The sequence below is a fragment of the Chiloscyllium plagiosum genome, chromosome 7 (assembly GCF_004010195.1).
Source record: "Chiloscyllium plagiosum isolate BGI_BamShark_2017 chromosome 7, ASM401019v2, whole genome shotgun sequence".
NCBI classification, from domain to species: Eukaryota; Metazoa; Chordata; class Chondrichthyes; order Orectolobiformes; family Hemiscylliidae; genus Chiloscyllium; species Chiloscyllium plagiosum.
Genome location: NC_057716.1, coordinates 51,312,104 through 51,318,103, shown reverse-complemented (window position 1 = coordinate 51,318,103; position 6,000 = coordinate 51,312,104).

The following is a 6,000-nucleotide window of genomic DNA, read 5'->3' as shown; positions in this document are numbered from 1 at the left end:
GGAGGCGGTGGATGGGAGGTCCCCTGAGGTGATGAGGTTATGGATGGTCTGGGAGATGATGGTTTGGTGTTGGGAGGTGGGGTCATGGTCAAGGAGGCAGTAGGAGGAGGTGTCCGCGAGCTGGCGTTTAGCCTCAGCGGTGTAAAGGTTGGTGCGCCAAACTACTACCGCGCCTCCCTTGTCTGCCGGTTTGATAGTGAGATTGGGGTTGGAATGGAGGGAGTGGAGGGCTACACATTCCGAGGGTGAGGTTGGAGTGGGTGAAGGGGTGGAGAGGTTGAGGCGGTTAATGTCGCGGCGGCAGTTGGCTATGAAGAGATCGAGGGCAGGTAAGAGGCCAGCACGGGGTGTCAGGTGGATGGGGTGTGTTGGAGGCGGGAGAAGGGGTCGTCAGAGGGTGGGTGACAATCCTGGTTGAAGAAGTAGGCGCGGAGGCGAAGGCGGCGGAAGAATTGTTTGATGTCTCGCCGCGTGTTGAACTCGTAATCCCTCTATCTATCTTTGTATCATCTACAAACTTAGCCAGAATGCTCTCAGTTCCTTCATCTAGATCATTAATATATAAAATGAAAAGTTATGGTCCCAGGGCGGCACAGTGGTTCAGCGGTTAACACTGTTGCCTCACAGCGCCAGGGACCCGGGTTCAATTCCCACCTCAGGCAACTGTCTGTGTGGAGTTTGCACATTCTCCCCGTGTCTGCATGGGTTTCCTCCGGTTTCCTCCCACAGTCCAAAGATGTGCAGGTTAGGTGAATTGGCCATGCTAAATTTCCCATAGTGTTAGGTGTAGGGGAATGGATCTGGGTGGGTTGCTCTTTGGAGGGTCAGTGTGGACTAGTTGGGCTGAAGGGCCTGTTTCCACACTGTAGGGAATCTAATCAAATCAACACGGAGTCTTGCGGAACACCACTTGTCACCGCTGCCATTCTGGGAAAGACCCTTTTGTTCCACTCTCTGCTTCTTGCCAGAAAGCCAATCTTCTATCCATGCTGGTATCTTGCCTCTAACACAGTGGGCACTTATCCAACAGACTCCTGTGCGGCACTTTGTCAAAGGCCTTCTGGAAGTCCAGCTAACATTGGTCTAACTTGCCTGTTACCTCCTTGAAGAACTCAAACAGGTTTGTCAGGCATAACCTTCCCTTGATGAAACCATGCTGACTTTACCCTGTTTTACCATACACTTCCAAGTATTTAGAAATCTCATCCATCACAATGGACTCCAAAATCTTACCCATGACCAAGGTCAGGCTAATGGACCTGTAATTTCCCATCTTTTGCCTTACTCCCTTTTTAAACAGAATGATTACATTAGTGATTTTCCAGTCCTCTGGGACCCTCTCTAACTCCAGTGATTCCTGGAAGATCATCACTGACATCTCCACTATCTCTTCAGTTATCTCCTAGAGAATGCTTGGGTGTTGTCCATCTGGTCCAAGTTATTTATTCACCTTCAGACCTTTCAATTTTTATAGCACCATCGCCTTGGTGATGGCCACCTCTGCCCCTCTAACCCTCTTGAATTTTTGGGAAGACTGACACAAAGTACTTGTTCAGTTCCTCCACCATTTCTTTGTTCCCTATTACTGCTTCTCCAGCATCATTTTCCAATGGCCCAATGTCCACTTTTGCCTCTCTTTTGCCCTTTATATATCTAAATAAACTCTTGCAATATTATTTTATATTATTGGCTAGCTTACCCTCATATTTAATCTTCTCCCTCCTTATTTCTTTTTTCATTGTCCTCTGTTGGTCTTTGCAGGCTTACCAATTCTCTGGCTTCCCACTGCCCTTTGCCACATTATATGCTTTCTCTTTTACACTGTCCCTGACATTCCTTGTCAGCCATGGTTGCCTCGTCCTCCCTTTAGCATTCTCTTTTTCCAAGGGATAAATTTTTGCTGTGTCTCCTGAACTTCTTCCAGAAATTCCTGTCATTGCCGTTCCACTATCTTTGCTGCTAGGCTCCTCTTCCAGTGAATTCTGGTCAGCTCCTCCCTCCTGCTTCTGTAGCTGTCTTGATTTAACTGTAATATTGTTGCATCTGATTCCACCTTTCCCCTCTCAAATTGCAGACTAAATTCTATCAAGTTATGGGTCACTGCCTCTTAAGGATTCCTTCACCTTAAGTTCCCTTATCAAGTCTGCTTTATTGCACATCACTAAATCCAAAACTATCTGTTCCTTAGTGAGCTCTACCAGAAGCTGCTCCAAAAAGCCGTTTCTTATACATTCCACAAATTCCCTTTTTTGCAATCCATACCAACCTGATTTTCCTAGTCCACCTGCATATTGAAATTTCCCATGATCACTGTAAGCTCACCTTTATTACACTCCTTTTCTATCTCCTGATGTATTTCGTGCCCCACATCCTGACTACTGTTTAGAGGCCTGCACATAACTCCTATTATGGTTTTTTTACCTTTGCCATTCCTTAACTCTATCCACATAAATTTTACATTATCTGACACTATATCATTTCTTGCTATTGATTTAATTCCATTACTTACTAATAAGGCAAACCCACCCCCTCTGCCCACCTGCCTGTCTTTTTGATAGGATGCCTATCCTTGGATATTTAGCTTCTAGTCCTGATCCCCTTGCAGTCAAATCTCCATGATGCCCACCACATCATACCTGCCAATTTCAATCTGCACCACAAGCTCACTTACTTTATTTTGTGTACTGCATGCATTCAGATACACCTTCAGTCCTGTATTTACCATCCCTCTTCTCACTGTCATCCCTTTATCCAGTGTACTTGAAGTTTGATTCTGAACGCTTTCCAAACACTCTGTCCTGTATTGTGTTCTGGAGACTTTAATAGCCGCTCCTAAGTTATCCTTTTTTTTTCATTTTTTCATACTTTTCTGTGCAGTTGAATCCACCTCCACAGATGTTAACCTACTGCTTGGTTTCCCATTGGTCATTACACTTCTTGGGATTTTACCCTTCCATTCCCCCTCACTTTCTAGTTTAAAGTCCTGTTGATCACCCTATTTATTCTTTTCACTAGAACATTGATCCCAATTTGCATGTGGCTCAGGTAGAAATCCGGAGATTATAACCCTTGATGTCCTGTTCTTTAATTTAGTTCCTAGTTCCTAATAATCCCTAAACAGGTTCGCTTTCCTTGTCTTGCCTATGTTGTTTGTCCTGACATGGATCATAACAACTGGATCCTCCTCCTCCCTGTCCAATATCCTTTCAAGCCAGTCAGAGATATCCCTCACTCTGGCACCAGGCAGGCAACATACCATGACGGACTCTTGATCCTGCTTACAAATAATGCTATCTATTCTCTATGATAGAATTCCCTACAACTACCACTTGACTTTTTGCCCCCTTCTCTTGAATGGCCTCTTGTATGATGGCTCATCCTCCCTACAGCTCTGTCCCTTATCCACACAGGGAGCAAGTACCTTGTACCTGTTGGACAAGGTCAAGCGCTGAGGCTCCTCCGTTCCTGAATACAGGACCTCTCTATCTGCTTCACTTGCAGTCACACCCTGCTGTCCCTGGCCACGGACCGAATTTGTGGTACTTAATCTATGAAGTGTGACTGCTTCCTGAAGCGAGTGGAACACCTCTCTGCATTAGCATCTGGTGTTAGATTGAAGGACAAGCTCTATCTGATGTGTTCAAGAAAATCATGCAGTTTTAATCTCTCAAGAGTTTTTTCTACTTGTCATCGTGATTTTATTTTGTTTCTATGATTTATTCTGAAATATGGTCATGACTTCCCAAATGTTGGGTGCTTACATTCAGAGAAAGTGAGAGCTGCAGATGCTGGAGATCAGAGCTGAAAATGTGTTGCTGGAAAAGCGCAGCAGGTCAGGCAGCATCCAAGGAACAGGAGAAGGGCTTCCTGAAGAAGGGCTTATGCTCGAAACGTCGATTCTCCTGTTCCTTGGATGTTGCCTGACCTGCTGCACTTTTCCAGCAACACATTTTCAGCTACTTACATTCAGGATTAGGAGCCAGTTTCAATGATACATGGCATTTATACCCAGGTCACAAAGATGGTCACCCATTGCATCACCGCATCACCCAGTTCCCCTTTCTGAAAAAAAACTTTGGTGATAGTGTAAAACAGGTAAGATGAGGCTGACTGCTCCCCAAACCTGGCTCAAATTTAATGCTATTCAATGGAAAATAAATTCAGAGTTTATAATATGTGGATAATTTGATATCACAAGTTTTGAACAATTGCCATACTTCCCCCAATAAAAAGATACATCATGAACTACAAATGAAACAGTAAAATATTGGAATAAAATACACCATGACACACAGTCTTGATAAGGCAGTTCCTCATACCAACTATCTGCTTCTTACAAATATATTGAAACATTCCAGTTCTCAATCCAAAAGCATTTTTCACTAATGAGTCACATAGATACTGGGCCTGCAGAGTCTTCATTTGCCTAGAATTGATTAATCTTTAGTTAGGAATGTGGATAAGATTGTCTTGTCTGTAGTGGTCAGCAGCAATAATAAATTCTAGAGAATTTTGTACATAATTTTCAGTACATAGCATATGCATCTGAAAATACAAGAGTTTATTTACACTGTACAAGGCTGAATTACATACTTTTTCCCTCTATATGAAAACAGAACATTTGTTCTTGCCTGAATACAAGTCAATTGACCCTGATAAATAAATCAACTCAAACACAGAGGGAAAACCAGATTTTAGTGAAAAAAAATTAGATAATTGTGACATGATAGACCTTATATGGAAAGTATTCAATAATGTCACTATGTACCTTGGTGCCACAGATAGGAAATTTAAAGCATACTCGTGCAATTCAATGTTGCTAATAACATGAATGATGCAAGATATTTGCTTAGTTTCATTGCATGTAAACAACTTCCCAGTTATTACAAACCTTTTTAGTGTTCACTCTGGATAAAACCAAAGGATTCTGCTGTAATCACAAACAAACTTAAAACTGTTACATTACAACTTTCAAAAGATATTCATTGGAAAATGACATACAAGGACTTGGGATACATATATTTTAGTTTTCATAAAGGCGAAAAATCATAATTAATCTTGAAACTTTCAAATTATAATTTGTAAATGTAACTGACCAATAGAATAGTTCCAAGACATTTTTTAGCTTGTTCGTGGATTACCACATTACATACACACATGCACATTGTACATGCATACATGCATGTACACACACATAAATATTTCAATATGTCCTTTCTATACTGAATATTGTTCTAATAGCTTCACATTGGAGAATCCAATGGAGATTTATTTAGCCAGATTCTGCAGGGAGGTAAAGTAACATTCACTGAATTGAAGAGACACTAATTGCTGAAGTTCCTCGGGTTAATAGCTATACCTCTGCTGATATTAATTCAAATAGTCCATACTGTTGGCCTTAATAATTCCTCCAAAGTGGCTTTCCTAACATTATTAGTATTCATCATTGTGATACAACGACAAGACAAAACAGAACCAGAATGTTTGTAAGAATGACTGCTCGAAATTGAACAGTGTTGCACTCTCCTTGCTCTTAATCAGATTCCACATTTGTCTGTGTATTTGGGGCACTGCATGTTTTTCAGGCTTAAAATCAGCACTTCTGGAAATTCTGAAATATCCACTTCACATATTCCAGAATATTATTTCAATAATGTTGTATTCATAATAGAAAATTTAGATGAATGTGTGCACATGTGAAACTGCATGATTGGTGAGAAAAAAAGGTGTGTACGTTAGGTAAGTAGTGCATGTGTTTAGGGATTAATAATCAGTGAGCTTCAGGAGCAGAGTGTATTTGAGGAAGGACACGTGTTTGGTAGGATAAGGGGTAAATCTGAAAATTAGGGGCTTTCAGAACTGTAGAAATTGAGCAAACATTCCATTCCTACTCAGTATTTATTCAGTTAAATAATTTTGTGATGAACAAATTTTTGTTGATTTGCCATCTTACACCTTAAAGGCATAGGATCTCTTTCCATGTGGATATTGAGGAAACTT